The sequence below is a fragment of the Salvelinus alpinus genome, chromosome 23 (genome assembly GCF_045679555.1).
Source record: "Salvelinus alpinus chromosome 23, SLU_Salpinus.1, whole genome shotgun sequence".
Classification (NCBI taxonomy): domain Eukaryota; kingdom Metazoa; phylum Chordata; class Actinopteri; order Salmoniformes; family Salmonidae; genus Salvelinus; species Salvelinus alpinus.
This window is the reverse complement of record NC_092108.1, coordinates 23874855-23900780: the sequence shown is the minus strand read 5'-3', so window position 1 is coordinate 23900780 and position 25926 is coordinate 23874855. Positions and strand designations below refer to the sequence as shown.

Sequence of the window (25926 nt, the reverse complement as noted above, 5' to 3'; positions counted from 1 at the left end):
ATTCTTTCACAGCAGAGCAACAGCTGCATTGCATGGAAAATAAACATCTTTATGACAGAAAAACAAGAGGCCATTGGTTGCTCAAAACAGTGCTTCACACAAAGCTTTCGAAGAGGCCTCCAGAAATCTATTTTGATTTTGTAAATAACCAATAACTCAAATAGAAGTTCAAGAAAATGGCTTAATCCATTGATCTTTTTGCTTATTATTTTACTATAATTACACAAGATGCTACTTGAAGCATGTAGGTCTATTGTGTAGTTTCTTCCCGAGTTATCTTTCCAAAAGAGCTGGTTTTGATCATGTTTTGTAGTCATCCCAAGTATAGGCCTACTGTATACTTTTAATGTGAGAGACAATAGCAAACAAAAAGTGCGCTGTAAAGATTTTAATCTTAGATCCTATAATATTTTTTTTAAATGTAAAAAAAATAAATACAAGTCAGCGTATTTAAATAAGCTCCCACCAAAACCCCCAAGTGGACACTACTCACACTGCAACAAGCAGTTTTCACATTTCTCTACTTACACACCTTTCAAACAAAGACGTTTTTCCGCGAACTTCAGCATCCAGACAACCTTTTGACAACTTTTCCTTATATATGAAAAGGTATTGCCAGCGACAAAGCCTCTACGCTGCTTTTAGACAAGCGTGGAGACTCGTCTTGATAAATCAATACATGTCAGATTTGTATTTTCACTGAATCTCCGTTTAGATATTAGTTAGCTAACATTTCCATAGCCTAATTGTAGCCTAAGTTGAGATGAATGCTGCTCATGATCATCTTGTCCATTTGGCTCATTTAAAAAAATATATATATATTGCCAGCACGTTATGTAGCTTAACAAGTGGATTAATTTGCTCTTCACTTGCAAGTGACTTAATAGTCTAGGCCTAGTCCCTACCAAAAGCCTGTGATGGGTCTGAATCAATCAATGGGATTTTGTTTCACTGAATCTCCCTCTGTACATTTGGTTAATTCTCTGGCTGGGCAAATAAGTGGAGGTAGTATAGCTCATTAGTCATTTGTTCATCTATCACTGAATAAGAAACATTTAGCATGCAATAATGTAGCCTAAATAGAGTGTATAGAGTGTAGGCTTCATTTTCTGCTGGATCGCGTTCAGAGAAACTCAAATAGCCTGCGGAGGTTGTGAAATATGAACACAACACTCACATGCTTTTGAAAATATAGCTTGCTATTATTTTCTATTGGTATCATGATGAAGATACCCTCAATGTAAGACCCTGCTCCTGCTCCCTAACAAAGCGGAGTGAGGGTAGGAAAGAGATGAAACCTGGATCTAAAAAGCATAGGCTTGCCTTGGGCTCTTTTTCAAAATATTACATCAGTTCCACACGTTGCCAAGTGTGCAAAATATTATTCAAATGTATTTGTATTTTTTTCATTATATTCTTAGCCTACTAGAAAATATGTCTTGACTGTGATCAGGGTAGCCGAAGTGTCGTCTGTTTAATTAACAAAATTACTTTTGATATCATGTACATGGCGCTACCATGTAGCATATATGCTGCACAGACCAGTAACATAATTAAACTCAAAATATGCCATTCTATTCTTTTGAAAATAGATTTTATTAGTCTTACAATGTTTCTTACGACCTGTGCAAAACAAATGAATAATGGATTTCTTTGTGATGGTGTATATTCAATGGATTTTTTCAAATAGACGTCCACCCACATCAGCCCACGTCTGCTCCCACTCCAAAATGTGCCGGCATGTGCACTGGAGATAGAAACCACTTATCCCGGCAAGAATGTGTTAAAACTGGACTGTATGAATTGGACTCTAAAAAAAACATTGCCTACATTTTTTTTTTTTTTTACAGGCAACATACTGTAAAGTCTGTCTGTAAAGGGTATTACTTTGGGGATTTTGGTTTGAATTATGGCAGCCTACCAACTCTGTCAATCCCAACTAAATCTGCATTTGCAATCCAACATGAGCACTCTCTCACACAAACACATACGCACAGAATATTGATGCTGCATGAAATAACTGTCAAAAAAACATTTACAGTGGTCTGCAATGAACAACAGCATTCCTGTTCTATAGCCCAGCAGCACCCTTCCCCTCTCAGGACTAAACTGGTTGGGGGATGGGGGCTGGTAGCTCAAGTTCTCTCCATTGAAATGCAGCCACTTTGATATGTAAATCGTCAGTTACAACAACAACAAAAATGCTAGAAATCACACTAGCATAGGCCTACATTGAAGCCATTTGCACCCGAGCTGATGTGAGATGAGATGGCACTTCCCCTGGAGACACCGGGCTTCAACAAATGGACCAACCCACAGAGAGAGCATCTGGGGCAGGGGAGTGGAGGAGTAGGGGGGTGGGCATGGGAGGGACAACGGAACATTTGTCCCAATGAATTCCCCAAATCCATCCCAACACGGCCATGAAATGAATGAAAGTTACTCCTCCGGTTCCTAGACAGGTATTTAAAACAAATGAGTTATGATTTAGATTTTACCATCACTTGTAAAAAAAATTTTTTAACACCTTTATTCAACTAGGCAAGTCAGTTAAGAACAAAATCTTATTTACAATGATGACCTACCCCGGCCAAACCCTAACCCGGACTACGCTGGGCCAATTGTGCGCCACCCTATGGGACTGGTTGTGTAATACAGCCTGGAATCAAACCAGGGTCTGTAGTCTGTAGCCTTAGACCGCTGCGCCACTCGGGAGCCTATAGGCCCTACCAGTAGCCTATTTTCTCCAATAACCCTGTTAAAAATGCTTGCATTTTCTCAACTGCATTTCCAATTCTGATTTGACCTAGTTAAATAGACTACATCACCAGCGTAGAAAATGTCATGGGCCAACACACAACATTACCCTCCTGTAGTGAGTTGAGTGGTGTGTCTACAGGTAAGGTATACTGCCTCACCTCTGTGATATATAGGCTAGCTAGAGCTAGACTAATCACTAATAAACTAATGAACTTATAATGACTGGTCAAGCTCTTTGCCAGATGTATGCTCCGCTTGGAATCCTATGCTATTTGCTTATTGCTTCCCATAGAGCCCAATATGCTTGTTAGGGTGCTTGCTTTGGCTTTGGCCTTGTTTATGTTGACTTATGATGATGATTCATAAACGGAATCCTCCATGAACGATAATGAGGACTTTATATTCTCCCTTCTCTTATTAGATCGCCTGCCCAGCTCTAAACGACGAGCTAATCTATGGAATTAGTGCACGGTAACTGTGTGAGGACTGATTTAATACAATTCTACACATTTTGTCATGAGGCTAGGACAAAATGATGCAGTTTTAAAGTTTATTTCCTGCTATTCTACACTTTTGCCATGGGGCAGAGAAAGAAAATGTGCTGTTTTATAGCTTGTCTCATGCTTTTGTTCACAATTTGCCATGAGGCTGAGATAGAATTTTGCAGTTTTAATGCTAATTTCCTGCAATTCTACACATTTTGCTACCATATGCTATCTGGGGGTTTTGTTGTGTGTGTGTGTCCCAACACACATGGCTGGCTTAGATATCTGTGAATTATACATGTTCAGTGAAATGATCTCATTTTACAGCCGCAGAATGGAGAGGAAGACGAAGACAGCAACTGACTTGCAGCTACTTAGGTCGTTGTGTCCTCGGGACTAGGCTATGTCTAATGGGGTAATGGGAGATGTTACATTTATTTGACAGTCTATCGCCCCACTTCTGTACTTGACAGCGTGTTACCTAGACAAAGAATTTGCCAAACCACCCTACTACACATACATTTCTATTTTCTTCCTAATCCAAGATGACTATGCTACTTGTCTCTTTTAGTGCTAACCCAAAACCTCATCTACACAGGTGACATCTAACCTAATTACCAAAGCCAGGACAACAACGCCTCATTCAGAGACCAACAGAATAAAACCTATAATAATCTATTTCAGGTAGTAGGCCTAGCCTTCGAATACATCCATTCATTCATTATAGCCTAACTAGATTTTTAAAAGCACAGTAGTTTGAATAAACCAAATTCACTGAATTCAGAGCGATGGTCGCCGAAGTCCACATCTGGATAAACCTCATGCAACTTTTCCAATATCCCAAGGCCCAGAGTCGCTTAATGTAAGAACCACTGATGTCTGTTAAAATGCAATTATTTCAGATTGTAAAATCTTTAGGCTGGTATACCAAGCAGTAGCAGATAGACCTAATTTTCACAGATTGCTTGGCATTGACATCACAACTATAGACCAATCTGTAAGTGTTCTTAAAATGGAGTGAAATTCGGTAAAATGTCCGTTAGTGACCGCAACGATATCGTTAGGATTGAAGTGTATTTTCTCAACTCAGCCTTAAAAAAAACAACCGACACCCTCATCGCAAGTAACCTAACTAGCGCCCAGACGGCAGGACGGCGTGTTAGACCAATGTTGGAATACTTACATTTGGGGGCGAATAGTCCTAAATGGTGATTGACAAAAATTGCTGTTCGGCACCGAAGTAACACAGAGAGAGTGGTTACCCCTTCAGCAGGCTATAGGCCACCCTCAAACTCGGTATACGCAGCGGGCAACACAAAGACGTCCGTGGTTCCGATGCATGCTCCCCTTACGAGGGACAGATCGTGTTGTTTCTTGTGGCAGGTATCTCTCTCTCTCCAAGTCCATGCGCCCCCAAGGACCTGACGAACTCTTCCATAGCGAGATGATGTTCGGAACTATTTGGCCTAATCAATAGGTTTCTTCCATATCCCTCTCTCACGCATCCACATTTTCCTTTCGAGGGGACGCAATTAATTCAACAACTGCACGTCTGTAATTTTAGGCTATAGTAAACGATGCGAATGAGAAGCAAATCAGCTCATATCCTAAAAAAAATGCAGGCAGTCGTCTTCCACGATGATGTCAATGTATTCTGAAAGTCGCATAAAACAATGCTGAAACATTCTAGAATGAGACTTCAGTTCGGGGGTCTCAGGTCTGTCTGTGCGTCGGGCTTGTGCTCCAGTCAATCTCTTCGCTGCTCTATCTACACACCGCTGAGCTAGAGCCAGTCGAACTCCCCATACAGACAAGAGAAGAAACCGTGAGCCGGTTCTCTGCTCTGCAGCAGCTGGCCATCAATGGGCCAGCCTAAAACCTGGCGTGGATCTGGCAGAAGGCAGGGACTGGTGTCTGGTGCTCTTAGCAGTTCTGTATAGGACCTGCCTGTACAGTATAAGGAATATGGCCCCTAAAGGATGTGATGGACCTGGTACCTGGATATTGATAGTGATAATATTATTTAAAAAATATATATATTTCACCTTTATTTAACCAGGTAGGCCAGTTGAGAACACGTTCTCATTTACAACTGCGACCTGGCCAAGATAAAGCAAAGCAGTGCGACAAAAACAACAACACAGAGTTACACATGGGATAATCAAACGTACAGTCAATAACACAATACAAAATCTGTATACAGTGTGTGCAAATAATAGGCACAGTCAAATACATATTTCTAAATTCCTCTAAACACAGTGTTTCATATAGGGCTCTGTTAAATATGTAATTCATTGCAAAGTGGGCTATTATGGCACTTAGTATCAGCTAATAGCTTATATGGGATAAATAGTTCACACTCATTCTCACAACAGAAGTTGTCACTACTAAAGACAAAAAATAAAAGGGAAAATGCAGCTATGTTATTACATGATTAATTCCAGCTGGCCCTGATGAATAATCTGGACAGAGGGGGAAAAGCCACACCGGGAAGGTAATAAGATTATATGGGGCCACTGCTGATGGAAAAACATAAGCAATCCACCCAGCACATGAAGCCATAACATCTAAACACATCCAATTTAAACACAAACCAAACAGCATCCCTCTAGTAATCCCCGGGCCAATAGGAACTGTTTGTCTACCTGTTTATATAGTTTTCCCAGCTGTGTCTGTATACCCTGTCAACATGACCACAATGTCACTGCTGTGCATAACTCCCAAAGCAAGTCCTCTGATGACAACATGTCATATTGGATTACAGGCAAGAAATTGTAATTTCCTGTTGTTTTATTATAGCCTTGTTATGTGGGAACATCAATGTGAACTGTATATGTCTTGTCGTCGTTATAGACAACAATGGATGCACTGGAGGGCAAAATTATATCCGTCAACTGGATTGAGCTCAACAGGTTTATGGTAATTTTTCTCCGTTTCCCAGAATTCCCAGGCTGTGTCCCTTTGAACATAATATCACACTATTATTAATACCAGTGTCAGTTTCTGGACCATTACTTTCCACTATTTATAGAAATAATCTTTGTTTTAACACTGTGAAATTAAATAACAGAATTACAGACTCTGTTACTAGTGCATGTTGACACAGAATACATTATTACCCCTCAAAAAATGGAGTCTACTTTCTAACAAAACAAACACAAAAAAACACAACAGCAAAGTTTGAAGCAAAGTTATTGTCCTGAATGAAGATGAATTTCCTCTCTTTTCTTCCCCTAGCCAAAGTACATTGCCAGGTCAGTGGGCTCTGTTACACGTGGCTTCAATAAAAAGCTGGTCTCCTGGCCGCACAGGGGAAATGCGAATTTGGGTCAAATTCACCAGGTGGAAAGTGAGAGGATTAGTGAGGAGCTCTCATGTTTTCCACAGCATAATTTTACATAATAAAGAATAGCGCAGTAATACAAAACAGATGTAGGCTAATGATGGTAATCCGCTGGCACATATTCCTATTTAGAGAAATAATGTTTATGTATAGAGTACTATTGAAAGTATATACACAATACTTTATTTGAACTGACCTGCGAAGTGCCTGAAATATTTCTGTGTATTATTATTCAGGGGCTTGTGATCAATGCCATACTGTATATGTCCAAAAGACACACAAGTAGCCACTTCCTGTATTTTCAGAACACTTATGGTGCTCGCAGAAAAGGCTTATTCTTGCTGTTACACTGTAGCCGCATGTTGTTGCCCTTACTCAACACCACGTTTCACTATAATTGTTTCTTTATTTGGTGCAAGCTTGTGAAGAATAGCTCAGCTCCCACCCATACATATGCATCAACTCACCCTGGAGTCTTTCTCACGATTGTCAGGTTTCCCTGTTTTCCTCAGTAATGAAGCCACAGAATGAGTGAAGGGAAGAAACCAACAGTAACAGAATACTGTATCATGTTGAAGCACTAAGACAGTCTTTCCCTTCCCACTGCTTGTGTTGCACAGTATGATAATCTCGGAGATCCGTTATCATGTGTGTTTGTCCTAAAGTGTAGAACAAACAGAGCACATTGAGAGGAGTTTGATGATTTGATTTGAACTTTCAACACTCATGTAGCCTATAAGAAGAGGGGGACTACATATACAACATTTCATATTTCATCTGAGAAATAATCTGATGATGAATCATCAGATGCTATGCTCAAGTCTTTTGACTTTTTGTGTGACTGTCTGAAAAAAATACCCCCCAAAAGTCCCATGTCTCACTGTCTCCCATTCCTCCACCCCTACATATTGTCTTTGATTTCACTTCCCTTGGATGTGTGTGTCCCCCTCCCCCAATGCGTTGTTCACATTATGGACAAAACCTCATGCAGGATTGTGGACTGTTTCAACCAACCGTAACACAGTTAATAAGGGAGTACTGGAGAGTGTTGTGGTAAATATGTCTTGAGTCATTGTTCTGTGGTTTTACTCATTATGATCAAAAGCCCGACAATTCTAAGGCAATCTGAAGTGAGAGGTAAAAATACCTAAATTGAGTCTAAAAGTAAGTTTGAGGGATTTGCCCTGGCATTCGATAAATGCTTGTTCCATTCAGACAACAAACACTGAGATGAAGCCAGTTCCATGTGCCCCTCGGATTCACAACATATTTCCTTTTCAGTCTATTATGTGTGCTTCTCTTTTAGTTGAATTATTGTCATGCGGTACCAAACACGTTGCCATAGAGCTCCAGGATTAACCACCTGAATGGCAATCCCATGTTGGACCTAAAGGAGAAATCTTTCAAGATTGATGGAAAGCTATGTCAGGGAAGATGTTATTGTATCACTAGATTGTGTGGTGATTATATTCATCTTCTTGTTTGTGATAGTCATTTTTATTCACGATACAGGGCAAAAAGTTCCTCATTCAAAATCAAACGTTCAATTGTAGATCTGACTCAATTTAAATCATCAACTGAATTGCGGTACTTGCAAGGAAGTGACTCTACAACACCCTCTTTTGTGTTTCAAAAGCGCACAGCTATACTGCCATACTCTCCTTTTCTGAAACCCATTTCTATTTGTCCTCCACATCTATCCCCACAGGACTTCCTCTGACTGCAGCCAGCCAGGCAGCCACAGATGACAGAAGTTAGATCAAGCATAGAAGAAGAATCCAGGCCTTGAGTCCACATCGGATGAAATCTGACAAGCAACATGGATCCAGACTTGTCCACTCTCAAGATCTTCTTCCTTGGCTCACAGAACTTTTCCTTCCCTCTATCATCCAAGATAGTTTTGGACCTACGTGAAATATTCTGAAGACTGACATAATAAATAAAGCCATGCAAATTAAATGGGGGATAACATTTTATCTTTCAAACTTTTGGGCTGTACTTCAATCATTTAACATTATAGTCCCTGATCATTGAATATGTCCCTGATCTTTATTAATATAATAACCTGTGCCATAATTTTGGACTTTGAATATAAAAAGTGGTTATTTATCCAGTCTATCAACATGTCATTTTTCTTTAAGCTAAGACGGAGTAAACAAATAAAATGTTGATAATAGTTTCAAGTTTCAGTTTATTCGCCGCGTGCACAGGATACAACAGGTGTAAAACAGTACAGTGAAATTCATACCATGAGAACTCTTTCAAACAATGCAGTGGTAATGATAATAATAATATAGATAACAATAGAACATAGAATAACAAATAAAAACCAAGAACTATGATGTGAGTTAGAAACACGAGAATGCAAGTTTATACAGTACAGGTCAGTGCCAGTACCTTATTCAATATGCTGGAGTGGTTGAGGTGGGTTTATACATAAAAAGTGACTAGTAGTAGGATATGCATATAAACAGAGCTGAAAAGTGACTGGTAGCAAGAATATATAAATACGTATGGTAATATACTAATGGTAATATATACTTTACATGTAAACAGGAGTAATGGTGACCAGTAGCAGGATAAATAGATAAATACTAATGGCAATCAATAATCAATGGACAGCAGTGTAATGGAGTAATACATCTAATCAATAATGATTTTAGCAGCAGCATTGGTTGTGTCTGAGTGGGTAGAGACCTGTGGATGGACATAGAGTCAGTGTGGATAGTCTGTGGGAGAGGGAGAGCAGTAGTTGTTAGCCATTTAACAGTCTTATGGCCAGGGGATAGAGAAGCTGTTTCGGAGTCTGTTTGTCTGAGCCTTGATGTACCCGTACTGACTGCCGGACGAAAGCATAGAGAACAGTCCACGTATTGGGTGGCTGGAGTCTCTGGCAATTTTTTGGGCCCCCAGTGATGTGCTGGGACATCCGCAGCACCCTCTGTAGGGCCTTCTGGTCGCGGGCGGTGCTGTTGCCATACCAGATGGTGATACAAACAGTCAGGATGCTCTCAATGGTTCAGCTGTAAATGTTCCTGAGGATCTGAGGAGCCATGTCAAATTGTTTCAGCCTCCTGAGGGAGAAGAGGCGTTGCTGTGCCTTCGTCACGACTGTTCTCCTGTAAGAGGACCATGTTAAGTCCTCAGTGATGTGGACACAGAGGAACTTTAAGCTCTTGACCCTGGGACTACAGGAGGGGGCTAAGCACACACCCCTGGGGGGCCACCGTGTTGAGGATCAGTGTGGCGGAGGTGTTGTTGCCTACTCTCACCACGGTGCGTCAGGAAGTCCAGGATCCAGTTGCAGAGGGAGGTGTTCAGTCGCAGGGTCCTGAGCTTGGTGACAAGCTTGAAGGGCACTATTACATTTACATTTTACATTTTAGTCATTTAGCAGACGCTCTTATCCAGAGCGACTTACAGTAGAGTGCATACATTTTATTACATTTTTTACATACTGAGACAAGGATATCCCTACCGGCCAAGAGCAGACGCTCTTATCCAGAGCGACTTACAGTAGAGTGCATACATTTTATAACATTTATTTATTTTTTTATATATTTTTTAAAGAAATTCATCTTCTATGGTGTTGAACACTGAGCTGTAGTCGATGTACAGCATTCTTACACAGGTACTCCTCTTGTCCAGGTGAGAGAGGACAGTGTGGAGTGCAGATGAGATTGCATCGTCTGTAGATCAGTTGGGATGATATGCAAATTGGAGTGGTTCGAAGTTGTCTGGGAGGATGGAGGTGATATGTGGCATGACAAGCCTTTAAAAGCATTTCATTATTATCTTAATGCTACAGGGCGGAAGTCATTGTGGCAAGTAGTCTTACTGTCCTTCGGAACAGAAATGATGGTGGTCAGGAATGTGGGGATTACAGACTGGGACAAGGAGAGGTTTGCCTTCTGGTCTGCACATGCTCTGAGAACACGCCCTGCTGAGAACACCATCCGGCCCTGCTGCTTTGCGAGTGTTGACCAGAATTAAAACCTTACTCACGTCAGCCTCGGAAAGCGAGACCACCCAGTCCTCTTGGAGGTTGGGGCCCTCATGCACGGCTTGGTGTTGTTTTTGTCAAAACATGCATAAAATGCATTGGGTTTGTCTGGAAGAGAGGCATTGTTAGATACATCACAGCTAGGTCTACCTTTGTACTCCGTAATGGACTGTAGCCCCTGCCACATGCGTCAAGCATTGGAGCCAGTGTAATAGGATTCGACCTTGTTCCCATATTGTACTTTTGCCTGTTTGATGGCTCTGCGGAGGTCATCAAATCAAATCAAATTTTATTGAATGCATAAACATACAGTATTCAGCAGATTTTATTGCAGGTGAAGTAAAATGCTTGTGCTCCTAGGTCCAACAGTGCAGTAATATCTAACAATATGCAACAATACACACAAATCTAAAAGTAAATGAATGGAATTAAGAAATATAGAAATATTAGGACAAGCAATGTTAGAGTCTGGAGTATAAATATATATATATACTGTATATATGTGATGGGATGTACAGACATTATGGACAGTATGTGGATAGAATATATAGTATATCTGAAGAATATGTGGATAGAATAGTATACTGTATGTACAGCAATAGTTGAATAGGATGCAATGGAGAATGCTGACGGGAGGAAGGCTCATAATAATGGCTGGAACAGAGCAAATGGAATGGCATCAAACCATGTATTTGATGTATTTGATACCATTCCAGTCATTCTGCTCCAGCCATTAACATTAGCCCGTACTCCCCAATTAAGTTGCCACCAACCTCCTGTGATAGGATGGCCTTGACTAGAATACAGTATATACAGTGCATTCGGGAAGTATTCAGACCCCTTGACTTTTTCAATATTTTTTTAAGTTACAGCCTTATTATAAAATTGATTAAATAGTTTTTTCCCCCTTTACACACAATACCTCATAATGACAAAGCAAAGAAAGGTTTTTAGAAATGTTTGCAAATTTATTTAAAAAATACAAAAAACAGAAATATCACATTTAAATAAGTATTCAGACCCTTTACTCAGTACTTTGTTGAATCACCTTTGGTATCGATTACAGCCTTGAGTCTTCTTGGGTATGACGCTATAAGCTTGGCACACCTGTATTTGGGGAGTTTCTCCCATTCTTCACTGCAAATCCTCTCAAGCGCTGTCAGGTTGGATGGGGAGCGTCGCTGCACAGCTATTTTCAGGTCTCTCCAGAGATGTTTGATCGTGTTCAAGTCTCTGGCTGGGCCACTCAAGGACATTCAGAGACTTGTCCCGAAGCCACTCCTGCGTTCTCTTGGCTGTGTGCTTAGGGTCGTTGTCTTGTAGGAAGGTGAACCTTAGCCCCAGTCTGAGGTCCTGAGTACTCTGGAGCAGGTTTTCGTGACGGATCTCTCTGTACTTTGCTCCATTCATCTTTCCCTCGATCCTGACTGGTCTTTCAGTCCCTTCACTGAAAAACATCCCCACAGCATGATGCTGCTACCACCATGCTTCACTGTAGGGATGGTGCCAGGTTTCCTCCAGATGTGACGCTTGGCATTCAATCTTAGCTTCATCAAAACAGAGTCCTTTAGGTGACTTTTGGCAAACTCCAAGCGGGCTGTCATGTGCTTTTTCCTGAGGAGTGGCTTCCGTCTGGCCACTCTACCATAAAGGCCTGATTGGTGCAGTGCTGCAGAGATAGTTGTCGTTCTGGAAGGTTCTCCCATCTCCACAGAGGAACTCTGGAGCTCTGTCAGAATGACCATTGGGTTCTTGGTCACCTCCCCGACCAAGGCCCTTCTCTCCCGATTGCTCAGTTTGGCCAGGGGGCCAGCTCTAGGAAGAGTGTTGGTGGTTCCAAACTTCTTCCATTTAAGAATGATGGAGGCCATTGTGTTCTTGGGGACCTTCAATTCTGCAGAAAAGTTTTGATACCCTTCCCCAGATCTGTGCCTCGACACAATCCTGTCTCAGAGCTCTACGGACAGTTCCTTCAACCTCATGGCTTGGTTTTTGCTCTGACATGCACTGTTCACTGTGGGACCTTACATAAACAGGTGTGTGCCTTTCCAAATCATGTCCAATCAATTGAATTTACCACAGGTGGACTCCAATCAAGTTTTAGAAACATCTCAAGGACGATCAATGGAAACAGGATGCATTTGAGCTCAATTTTGAGTGCCATAGCAAAGGGAATACTTAAGTAAATCAGGTATTTCTGTTTTTTTTATATAAATTTGATAACATTTCTAAAAACCTGTTTTTGCTTTGTCATTACGGGGTATTGAGTATAGATTGATGAGGAAAAACATTTAATCCATTTTAGAATAAGGCTGTATGTAATGTGTTGTTACAGACCTAACAACACATTACATACTGTTACAGACCTAACAACACATTACATACTGTTACAGACCTAACAACACATTACATACTGTTACAGACCTAACAACACATTACATACTGTTACAGACCTAACAACACATTACATACTGTTACAGACCTAACAACACATTACATACTGTTACAGACCTAACAACACATTACATACTGTTACAGACCTAACAACACATTACATACTGTTACAGACCTAACAACACATTACATACTGTTACAGACCTAACAACACATTACATACTGTTACAGACCTATATCTATCCAACCCTGCCTGTCTGAAGACTTCAAAAGCCAAGTTAACAAACAGATCACCGACCATTTCGAATCCCACCATACCTTCTCCGCTATGCAATCTGGTTTCCGAGCAGGTCATGGGTGCACCTCAGCCACGCTCAAGGTCCTAAACGATATCATAACCTCTATCGATAAAAGACAAAACCGTGCAGCCGTATTCATTGACCTGGCCAAGACTTCTGTCCCTTCTTTGGACACTGTGTTAACAAACGTCCAGAGGAGCTTCAATGCCATACAACACTCCTTCAGTGGCCTCCAACTGCTCTTAAATGCAAGTAAAACTAAATGCATGCTTTTCAACCGATCGCTGCCCGAAACAGCCCGCCCGTCTAGCATCACTACTCTTTACGGTTCTGACTTAAAATATGTGGACAACTACAAATACCTGGTGTCAAGTTAGACTGTAAACTCTCCTTCCAGACTCACATTAAGCATCTCCAATCCAAAATGATATCTAGAATCAGCTTCCTATTTCGCAACAAAGCATCCCTCACTCATGCTGCCAAACATACCCTCATAAAACTGACTATCCTACCGATCCTTGACTTCGGCGATGTCATTTACAAAATAGCCTCCAACACTCTAATCAGTAAATTGGATGCAGTCTGTCACAGTGCCATCCGTTTTATCACCAATGCCACATATACTACCCAGCACTGCGACCTGTATGCTCTCGTTGGCTGGCCCTCGCTTCATATTTGTCGCCAAACCCATTGGCTCCAGGTCATCTATAAGTCTTTGCTAGGTAAAGCCCCACCTTATCTCAGCTCACTGGTCACCATAGCAGCACCCAACCGTAGCACGCGCTCCAGCAGGTATATTTCACTGGTCACCCCCAAAATCCAACTTCTCCTTTGGCCGCCTTCTCCTTCCAGTTCTCAGCTGCCAATGACTTGAACGAATTGCAAAAATCACTGAAGCTGGAGACTTATATCTGTTATGCTGATGAATGAGGACCCAAAAGCGACTTAATAGAAACAGAGTCTTTATTCCAGTCTTAAACAAAAAACGATACTCCTGGATCTTATCTTAGGTAAATCCAAAACAGGAAAACTGAAATCCTCTCGTCAGTAGAGAGGAACGACTGGAGACGCGACCACAGACTGCAGGTCGCTTCGGGAAGGCACAGGCCGTAGCTGACATAGACACCTGCTCACACGCAGCATCTGAAGAAGGCAAAAACACGACAGGGCGGAACAAGGACACAGAACAGCAAACATCAAACAAGGATCCGACAAGGACAGAAGCGGAAAACAGAGGGAGAAATAGGGACTCTAATCAGAGGGCAAAATAGGGGACAGGTGTGAAAGAGTAAATGAGGTAGTTAGGAGAATGAGGAACAGCTGGGAGCAGGAACGGAACGATAGAGAGAGAGAGCGAGAGAGGGAGAGAGGGAGGGGAGAGAGAGGGATAGAAAGAGGGAAAGAACCTAATAAGACCAGCAGAGGGAAACGAATAGAAGGGAAGCACAGGGACAAGACATGATAATCAATGACAAAACATGACAGTACCCCCCCCACTCACCGAGCGCCTCCTGGCGCACTCGAGGAGGAACCCTGGCGGCAACGGAGGAAATCATCAATCAACGAACGGTCCAGCACGTCCCGAGATGAAACCCAACTCCTCTCCTCAGGACCGTAACCCTCCCAATCCACTAAGTACTGGTGACCACGTCCCCGAGAACGCATGTCCATGATCTTCCGTACCTTGTAAATAGGTGCGCCCTCGACAAGGACGGGGGGGGGGGGGGGAAGACGAACGGGGGCGCGAAGAAAAGGCTTGACACAGGAGACATGGAAGACAGGGTGGACGCGACGAAGATGTCGCGGAAGAAGCAGTCGCACAGCGACAGGATTGACGACCTGAGCGACACGGAACGGACCAATGAACCGCGGAGTCAACTTGCGAGAAGCTGTCGTAAGGGGAAGGTTACGAGTGGAAAGCCACACTCTCTGACCGCGACAATACCTAGGACTCTTAATCCTACGTTTATTGGCGGCTCTCACAGTCTGCGCCCTGTAACGGCAAAGTGCAGACCTGACCCTCCTCCAGGTGCGCTCACAACGTTGGACAAAAGCCTGAGCGGAGGGAACGCTGGACTCGGCGAGCTGGGACGAGAACAGAGGAGGCTGGTACCCAAGACTACTCTGAAACGGAGATAGCCCAGTAGCAGACGAAGGAAGCGAGTTGTGAGCGTACTCTGCCCAGGGGAGCTGTTCTGCCCAAGACGCAGGGTTTCGAAAAGAAAGGCTGCGTAATATGCGACCAATCGACTGATTGGCCCTTTCTGCTTGACCGTTAGACTGGGGATGAAACCCGGAAGAGAGACTGACGGAAGCACCAATCAAACGACAGAACTCCCTCCAAAACTGTGACGTGAATTGCGGGCCTCTGTCTGAAACGGCGTCTAACGGGAGGCCATGAATTCTGAACACATTCTCAATGATGATTTGTGCCGTCTCCTTAGCGGAAGGAAGCTTAGCGAGGGGAATGAAATGTGCCGCCTTAGAGAACCTATCGACAACCGTAAGAATCACAGTCTTCCCCGCAGACGAAGGCAGACCGGTAATAAAGTCTAAGGCGATGTGAGACCATGGTCGAGAAGGAATGGGAAGCGGTCTGAGACGACCGGCAGGAGGAGAGTTACCTGACTTAGTCTGCGCGCAGTCCGAACAAGCAGCCACGAAACGGCGCGTGTCACGCTCCTGAGTAGGCCACCAAAACCGCTGGCGAATAGAAGCAAGCGTACCCCGAACGCCGGGGTGGCCAGCTAACTTGGCAGAGTGAGCCCACTGAAGAACAGCCAGACGAGTAGAGACAGGAACGAACAGAAGGTTACTAGGACAAGCGCGCGGCGACGCAGTGTGAGTGAGTGCTTGCCTTACCTGTCTCTCAATTCCCCAGACAGTCAACCCGACAACACGCCCTTCAGGGAGAATCCCCTCGGGGTCGGTAGAAGCCACAGAAGAACTAAAGAGACGGGATAAGGCATCAGGCTTGGTGTTCTTATTTCCCGGGCGATAAGAAATCACGAACTCGAAACGAGCGAAAAACAACGCCCAACGAGCTTGACGTGCATTAAGTCGTTTGGCAGAACGGATGTACTCAAGGTTCTTATGGTCAGTCCAAACGACAAAAGGGACGGTCGCCCCCTCCAACCACTGTCGCCATTCGCCTATGGCTAAGCGGATGGCGAGCAGTTCGCGGTTACCCACATCATAGTTGCGTTCCGATGGCGACAGGCGATGAGAAAAATAAGCGCAAGGATGGACCTTATCGTCAGAATGGAAGCGCTGGGACAGAATGGCTCCCACGCCCACCTCTGAAGCGTCAACCTCGACAATGAATTGTTTAGTGACGTCAGGAGTAACAAGGATAGGAGCGGATGTAAAACGCTTCTTGAGGAGATCAAAAGCTCCCTGGGCGGAACCGGACCACTTAAAGCACGTCTTGACAGAAGTCAGAGCTGTGAGAGGGGCAGCCACTTGACCGAAATTACGAATGAAACGCCGATAGAAATTAGCGAAACCGAGAAAGCGCTGCAACTCGACACGTGACTTAGGAACGGGCCAATCGCTGACAGCCTGGACCTTAGCGGGATCCATCTGAATGCCTTCAGCGGAAATAACAGAACCGAGAAATGTGACAGAGGAGACATGAAAGGCGCACTTCTCAGCCTTCACGTAGAGACAATTCTCTAAAAGGCGCTGGAGTACACGTCGAACGTGCTGAACATGAATCTCGAGTGACGGTGAAAAAATCAGGATATCGTCAAGGTAAACGAAAACAAAGATGTTCAGCATGTCTCTCAGTACATCATTAACTAATGCCTGAAAGACAGCTGGAGCATTAGCGAGACCGAACGGCAGAACCCGGTATTCAAAATGCCCTAACTGAGTGTTAAACGCCGTTTTCCACTCGTCCCCCTCTCTGATGCGCACGAGATGGTAAGCGTTACGAAGGTCCAACTTAGTAAAGAACCTGGCTCCCTGCAGAATCTCGAAGGCTGACGACATAAGGGGAAGCGGATAACGATTCTTAACCGTTATGTCATTCAGCCCTCGATAATCCACGCAGGGGCGCAGAGTACCGTCCTTCTTCTTAACAAAAAAAAACCCCGCTCCGGCGGGAGAGGAAGAAGGCACCACGGTACCGGCGTCGAGAGAAACAGACAGATAATCCTCGAGAGCCTTACGTTCGGGAGCCGACAGAGAGTATAGTCTACCCCGAGGGGGAGTGGTCCCCGGAAGGAGATCAATACAACAATCATACGACCGGTGAGGAGGAAGAGAGTTGGCTCTGGACCGACTGAAGACCGTGCGCAGATCATGATATTCCTCCGGCACTCCTGTCAAATCACCAGGTTCCTCCTGAGAAGAGGGGACAGAAGAAACAGGAGGGATAACAGACATTAAACACTTCACATGACAAGAAACGTTCCAGGATAGGATAGAATTACTAGACCAATTAATAGAAGGATTATGACATACTAGCCAGGGATGACCCAAAACAACAGGTGTAAAAGGTGAACGAAAAATCAAAAAGGAAATGGTCTCACTGTGGTTACCAGATACTGTGAGGGTTAAAGGTAGTGTCTCACATCTGATACTGGGGAGAAGACTACCATCTAAGGCGAACATGGGCGTGGGCTTCCCTAACTGTCTGAGAGGAATGTCATGTTTCCGAGCCCATGCTTCGTCCATAAAACAACCCTCAGCCCCAGAGTCTATCAAGGCACTGCAGGAAGCAGCCGAACCGGTCCAGCGTAGATGGACCGACAAGGTAGTACAGGATCTTGATGGAGAGACCTGAGTAGTAGCGCTCACCAGTAGCCCTCCGCTTACTGATGAGCTCTGGCTTTTACTGGACATGACATGACAAAATGTCCAGCAGAACCGCAATAGAGGCAAAGGCGGTTGGTGATTCTCCGTTCCCTCTCCTTAGTCGAGATGCGAATACCTCCCAGCTGCATGGGCTCAGTCTCTGAGCCGGTGGGAGGAGATGGTTGAGATGCGGAGAGGGGGAACACCGTTAACGCGAGCTCTCTTCCACAAGCTCGGTGACGAAGATCTACCCGTCGTTCTATGCGGATGGCGAGTGCAATCAAAGAGTCCACGCTGGAAGGAACCTCCCGGGAGAGAATCTCATCCTTAACCTCAGCGTGGAGTCCCTCCAGAAAACGAGCGAGCAACGCCGGCTCGTTCCAGTCACTGGAGGCAGCAAGAGTGCGAAACTCTATAGAGTAATCCGTTATGGATCGATCACCTTGACATAGGGAAGCCAGGGCCCTGGAAGCCTCCTTCCCAAAAACTGAACGATCAAAAACCCGTATCATCTCCTCTTTAAAGTTCTGATAATCGTTAGAACACTCAGCCCTTGCCTCCCAGATAGCTGTGCCCCACTCCCGAGCCCGACCAGTAAGGAGTGATATGACGTAAGCGATCCGAGCTCTCTCTCTTGAGTATGTGTTGGGCTGGAGAGAGAACACAATATCACACTGGGTGAGAAAGGAGCGACACTCAGTGGGCTGCCCAGAGTAACATGGTGGGTTATTAACCCTAGGTTCCGGAGACTCGGAAGACCAGGAAGTAGCTGGTGGCACGAGACGAAGACTCTGAAACTGTCCTGAGAGGTCGGAGACCTGAGCGGCCAGGGTCTCAACGGCATGGCGAGCAGCAGACAATTCCTGCTCGTGTCTGCCGAGCATTGCTCCCTGGAACTCGACGGCAGTGTTGCGAGAATCCGTAGTCGCTGGGTCCATTCTTTGGTCGGATCCTTCTGTTATGCTGATGAATGAGGACCCAAAAGCGACTTAATAGAAACAGAGTCTTTATTCCAGTCTTAAACAAAAAACGATACTCCTGGATCTTATCTTAGGTAAATCCAAAACAGGAAAACTGAAATCCTCTCGTCAGTAGAGAGGAACGACTGGAGACGCGACCACAGACTGCAGGTCGCTTCGGGAAGGCACAGGCCGTAGCTGACATAGACACCTGCTCACACGCAGCATCTGAAGAAGGCAAAAACACGACAGGGCGGAACAAGGACACAGAACAGCAAACATCAAACAAGGATCCGACAAGGACAGAAGCGGAAAACAGAGGGAGAAATAGGGACTCTAATCAGAGGGCAAAATAGGGGACAGGTGTGAAAGAGTAAATGAGGTAGTTAGGAGAATGAGGAACAGCTGGGAGCAGGAACGGAACGATAGAGAGAGAGAGCGAGAGAGGGAGAGAGGGAGGGGGAGAGAGAGGGATAGAAAGAGGGAAAGAACCTAATAAGACCAGCAGAGGGAAACGAATAGAAGGGAAGCACAGGGACAAGACATGATAATCAATGACAAAACATGACAATATCTCCCTCACTAACTTTAAGCATCAGCTGTCAGAGCAGCTTACCGATCATTGAACCTGTACATAGCCCATCTGGAAATAGCCCACCCAACTACCTCATCCCCATATTGTTATTTTTTTTTTTGCTCCTTTGCACCCCAGTATCTGTACTTGCACATTCATCTTCTGCACATCTATCATTCCTGAGTTTAATTGCTAAATGTTAATTATTTCGCCACTATGGCCTATTTTTTGCCTTACCTCCCTAATCTTACTACATTTGCACACACTGTATATAGACTTTTCTATTGTGTTATTGACTGTACGTTTGTTTATCTAAAGTGTAACTCTGTGTTGTTTGTGTCGCACTGCTTTGGATGATATTCTGTGGTAAAAACTTGGCTTGCAGACATTGCGATGTTACTGTCATTGCTAGGTGTTTTTTATGGGTTTCTTTACACTACAGTACTTTGACAACACAAACTTGGTCCGGGGGAGATACTTGTGTAATGTAAAGAGAGAGATCTAAATTCAAATCTCTCTTTAAAAAATATCATCTACACCATATACCCACCTCTGAGAGGTACAGTGTAGACAACAGCTCTCCCACACCACGTCCCTACAATAATTATCTTAATTACTTTAATACCAGTAGACATCATTTTTGCTCTCTTAGCCAAATTGAAAATTGAAAGCTTTTAAAATATCCACACATTTGTGAATCATTGCATTAATCAAGTGTGTAGAACACTATGTGCAACATGGTTTAGATGAGAAGCTCCTGTACAGTTTGAATTGCTATTCTTATTTTGATTGTCTATATATTATGATATTTACGGTATGCTAATAGCAGCACATCCTATGCTAGTGTAAATGGAACTTGCAAATCTGATATTGAAGAGAAATAGATCTCACTAGACATATTTTACTAATGTAAATCCACTCTGTTCGTGTGCTGTTATGTGACTTGGTTCAGGAGAGTGTGATGTGTCAGAGGGGGTTAAGGTTATGTTGTTTTGAGTCTGATCTCTCTTTTTTTCTTTCTCCCCAAGAAAATGCAGAGACACAGTCAAATGGAAACAGATGCTCCTCCTGCCACTGAAAGAAAGAAAAATAGAACGAAAGGAAGAAAAAAAAGAGATTTACAGTGTCTAATTATTCCATTCAAAAGTGACTGACCCCCCAGTTCGCCCCACTCTGTTGAGATGTGCATTAGCCTGTACTGATATGACCTTCCACAAAATAAGCGTCTCTCACTCTCTCTCTGTCTCTCTCTCTCTCTGTCTCTCTCTGTCTCTGTCTGTCTGTCTCTGTCTGTCTGTCTGTCTGTCTGTCTGTCTGTCTGTCTGTCTGTCTGTCTGTCTGTCTGTCTGTCTGTCTGTCTGTCTGTCTGTCTGTCTGTCTGTCTGTCTGTCTGTCTGTCTGTCTGTCTGTCTGTCTGTCTGTCTGTCTGTCTGTCTGTCTGTCTGTCTGTCTGTCTGTCTGTCTGTCTGTCTGTCTCGCTCTCTCTCTCTCTTTCTTTTTCTCTTGCACGCACACACGCACGCACGCACACACACACACACGCACAAAGTCAAAGTAGGTACCCTTTTCTTCATGTCTTACTGTTCATAGTTAATTGTCAGAACATTGCTATTAGTCATCAGAAAGAAGTAGCAGAATTCCAAGGCAGCTCAAGGCGGAGCTCTGGAGTCTGGGACTGTCTCTAATTTTAGCACCTGGAGTTGAGAAGCATACCATACAGTTTAGCCATGACACGCTCAGACACAATAAATCATAAAACCAACCACCGAACATGGAGACGTACAATATGTTTCTCATGACTTAAAAGGATTCAGTCATTTGAAATGCTAATAAGCTCCTTTTATGAAAATAGAGTAAGAAAAACGACTAAAGAGAAATTCAGAAAAATTGCTGACTGAAGTATACAAGGCTGGTAAAATATGGATTTATGTATCTCTATCATTTTATACTTTTCTTATAGAATGTAATGAAACCTAAAACATTTAATATGGACAAAAATAGCTTAAATAGCCCACAAATCCATCCTGCACCTCCCTTGTATTTGCCGGAGACTGTCCTGAGACCCCTTATAACACTTGCAAATGTTTATGAGGAAATTAAAATCAAAATTGTATTCTTAAAAAAATATTGGTTCAATCATTCTGCAGAGACTTTTTAAATATAAATCTGTATGCTCTAGGACCACAAATATTTGATAATTTGACAATTTATGGGCATCTGATTTTATTCATATCCTTGTTTCTCTATTGGTTTTCTTGACTTACTCTATATTTCACTTGACTTACTCTATCTACAAGGTCTCTAATAGTTTAATCAATAACAACGCCAACAACTTCAATGTCCTCCACTGACTGACCACCTTTTATGCTGGCTTATGACTCTCATCTCCCGCTCATTCTCACGTGAGCACAAGGCACAGCTTTGAGCCCTGTCTGTTACTCAGCCTTTCATAGGAGCTGTACATTTTGCTTTTGTGTGGTTGCTCTGCTTCTGTAAAGGACATGCATTACATTTCTCAACATTAAGTATAGGAGCACAAATAGAACTGTACAATGGGGGCTGTCAAAGGAGTTTAGGTTCCAGTGAGTCATCTACTGTATGTGGAGGCTCTCATCTCAACTGCTAGGAATCAATATGTTATTTCCCCTACCTGTTAGAAGTGTGCAGAGACCCGGATAGTTGTTTTTTAGTTGAACACATTTCAGGGTATGTGTGCTGGGTTGTTCCATGAAGTGAGTGCCTTTTGCGTCCCTTCGATATTTGAAGTAGAAATTGTGCAGAAATATAGAATATAAAACCCAATTATATTCCATGAAGGGCCCTTTAATATAGACCACATGAAAAATGCTATAAATGTTATTATGAATAAAGACTTGCTAAAGTGGAAAAATTCAGCATTTTGACATGTCCCTCTGTGCACCTTCTGTGACTTCTAGGAAGATTTTACACTAGTTACACTACTCAAAAGTCAACCAATTTGTGGAGCGACCCCCGCTTTAGAGTCTGTCATCGAATTTATTTTAACAAATGCCTCATTGGTACCAGTAGACTAGTCTGTTGTAATGTAATGCTCTCTTCTTCAGCAAATGCCAATGTTTAGGTCGCTGGTTTTCTCAACTCCACGATATGTACATCTTGGTGGAGTTGGTTTGCGACGACTGTGGGCACAGTTTACCTACGACTACATCGAGTCACTGTCAGTCGGTACTAGTAAACAGTTAGTGGTTGTATTTGACAAAAGTTTTATTAAAAAGTATTGATTTCAGCATGCAACATTTTTTACGTAGCTACAGTGGACAAACATAGGCACACGACAAGGGTTTAATAACTACATGTTTTACAAGTTTCGACTGACAGTGACTCGATGCCGTCGGAAGTACAGTCCGACCACAGTCGTCTCCGCTTAACTCCATTGATGTACATTGTGGAGTTGAGATGAACTTGGCTAATGTTTAGGGAACACTTTCAATTTCCCTTGTACCTGCATAATAACACTCAGTACTATAGTAAGACTATTGTATTAACATATTATTACATGGTAATTTAGTAATTATTTGTAGTTCTTTTGTGGAATAAGACCATATTTTTGTTAGAACTGCAGAACCGTCATTTGGTGTAATGTAATTTCCTTTCTTTTCCTATGTGTGAAGCTCCATATCAAGTGACAGACAAATTAATAACATGAGTGGATATAAACAGCTCACTGTAGGCATGTATTGCATGTAGGTCTATATGATTGCATATTGTATACCGGTAGCAGATGAGGTGATTCTCCCTTGACGACGTGAAGCACTTTTAGCTCATTGGAAAAGCCTGTATAAATCCAATCCAGATATATGGCGTTCAAAAATGCCAGATGGCAAATGTGATAGCTTCAAATCAACCTGAGTGCATTTTTATTGTCATTTATGAAAGCTGCAATAGTATTTACCAAGGTGTCCATGGGGTTTCACTGGTCAGCCCAGTTATTTCCCTATTTGTTTAGTGCTGGCTGTTTTCTCCATTTCATTTGACTTTATTTGTGAAGAAATAAAAACGGAACAAATATGGCTTGTGTCAACAACAAAAGACATGTCATGACATCTCTCTCGGGGCAACATTGACAGTTAGAAAATGAGTTGAATAAATATGCCACTCACTATATCCCTTCTGTCAAAACCTCATTGTGCTTGACTATTGTGTGTCTTGTGCCTTCAAACGGATATATATATCGCTTAGCATATCAATATTTCTCCACTGTTGTATTTCAGTCTTCCCTTTCATATGCATACCATGTGTGGACTGGAGGCAGGGATGCAAGCAGGGCTGTTTGACTTGGTGTTAGTGCGGTAGTTCTCAGGCGTAAGGCCTCATGACAGATACTTTACACATGCCAGACTCTTAGACAATGGAAGACTGTGAGACAACGATAAAATGTTCATATCAAAAGCATTTACCCCTCTCCAGGCGCCAGACTGTCTAACACTGGCTGAAATTGATTCTTAATTGGGTTTGTATGGACCCTCGGTCTACTGTTGAGGAGCGGCACACAGAGCTGTGCTGAGGAGGACTGAGACTTGCTCTGTTTCTGCCGACCAACCAGGAAATGTGATAACACCAAATGCCCGACCCCACTGGAAGAAAGAAAATACATCACATTGTTTTCTTTTTTTATCTTGCAGGAAGAAATTATTAAATGGATTATATAGCGCATCATGAAAAATAATTCAAAGGAGTGTTCCATCATTTGGACACGCAAGAACAAAGTCTCTAATTCAAAGAGATGTCATTACTCATCAGCAGTCACAACCAGTTGGTGTTAACCAGCTGTGGTTGCTAAATGTATTTTCTGGAAGACCTGTCCTTTTTTGTTGCAATAAATCACTCCGGGTTGCTGTGGAATGTGAACGCTGGACCAGTGCTCCAGAACAGCTTGGTCTTGGTAAAGGTGATGGGTTTTTTTCTAGGCTGACTTCCTCATTATCTATTTTGGCTTGCCATGCGTGCACACTGAGTTGTGCTGCAGAGGCCTGCCTGGTTAAAAAGTGAACTATAGGAGAAGGGGCCATTTTGCTTCCCAGCATTTTTTGACCCTGGTCCTCCAGTGAAGCTCAGCATGCCAGTGCCTCTCCCGGAGTGGGAGGGAGGGAATAAGGGAGGAAGGTTACCCCCACCTTGTTTGAGCTGATGAATTATTTTTCCCCCAGTCACAGAAGGAGCTTGTTAACAGTACAGGTGGAGGGGCTGCAGGGAGACTGAAGAGCCGCTCCACAATACCTTATTCAGTGAGAGGGAGAATCTGCTGTGGATTATGTCTCATCTTTGGCCTCGTCTGGTCTCAATTTCATTTATTTTATTCAGACTGAGGGGTGCTTCTTGTTAGTTTCCCATTTTTGATGGCCCAACGCAATGTCATATAATTCAGAAACATGACCTGGAGCATGTTATAATAATGATCATTATTATTATTCTGATTATATAACAACATGCTCCAGGTCAGATATGACTTTTTAAGCAGCTTAAGAAATCATAATAATAATAATAATAATAAATATTGTTATAATAATAATAATAATAATAATAATAACAATTATGATTATGATTATTATTATGATTATTATGATTATTATTATACTTTATCTAGCGTCTTATCTAGAGTTTTTCCTAGTCAGGTCAAAATCTACCGGCCCTAATTATCACTATTGTTACTGTTGTCATTGTTGTCATTGTTGTTAATATTTTATCATTTGCCATCCCGCTGTGATCCCCTTGATACCAGCAGGGTGGGTATTGTTGAACATACCCCTGCTGTACAGCACAAAGTTTTGTACATTGCATTGCCAGACACCTGCAGAGAGCAGGTGAGCAGGGTGACATTGGATCACACCCTCCCTGTGTCTGTCACCCTCACTCCCGCCACCTCCTGCTGCCCTGCAATCAGCTGGTGGGGGTGAGACTGTTGCTGTAACCGTAAATTGGGCCAGTCACCCAGGGTGGTCTTCCTCACCCATCCCAGCCAGGGTGGGCCTGCCTGGGCTTGGAGCCCTCTCCCTCTCCCTCCCCGCCACAGGCCCAGTGGCCTCATCAATGTCACTTTGGCCCTTCTATTCTATTTTAGTCCACAAGTCAAAACGAATGGGGATAGGAAAATAACCTGCTTTAAGTAAAGGTATGTGCTGTATGTCTTGTCTTAAGCACATGGTGGTCCCTGCTTCCTGTCCCCTTTTACACCACCAGAACACTGTGGAGCATGTAAAACGGGAGGGAAGAATTTACAAGGCAACACTGGAAAGCACCTCTTAAATTTAGCTCTTAAAATTTCTGTTGAGA

The 25926-nt window shown here is 43.1% G+C and overlaps 1 protein-coding gene and 1 long non-coding RNA gene across 10 annotated transcripts in view; one reads left to right on the top strand and one right to left on the bottom strand.

Moving 5' to 3' along the window:
• Nucleotides 1-5097, bottom strand: part of LOC139550625 (adhesion G protein-coupled receptor L2-like) — a 132533-nt gene extending 127436 nt beyond the window's left edge. For 4 of the 9 annotated variants that reach the window (XR_011670095.1, XM_071361632.1, XM_071361633.1 and 1 more), the window contains exon 1: nt 4429-5097. The gene's annotated coding sequence lies outside the window, so the exon portion shown is untranslated. The remainder of the gene's footprint in view (nt 1-4428) is intronic. The other 5 variants (XM_071361628.1, XM_071361629.1, XM_071361630.1 and 2 more) reach the window with 3 other exon arrangements.
• On the top strand, nt 2339-8764 carry LOC139550626 (uncharacterized). The gene is made up of 2 exons (XR_011670096.1): nt 2339-2462; nt 8297-8764. It is a non-coding gene; the product is annotated as an uncharacterized lncRNA (long non-coding RNA).
• The last annotated feature ends 17162 nt before the right edge of the window (nt 8765-25926 follow it).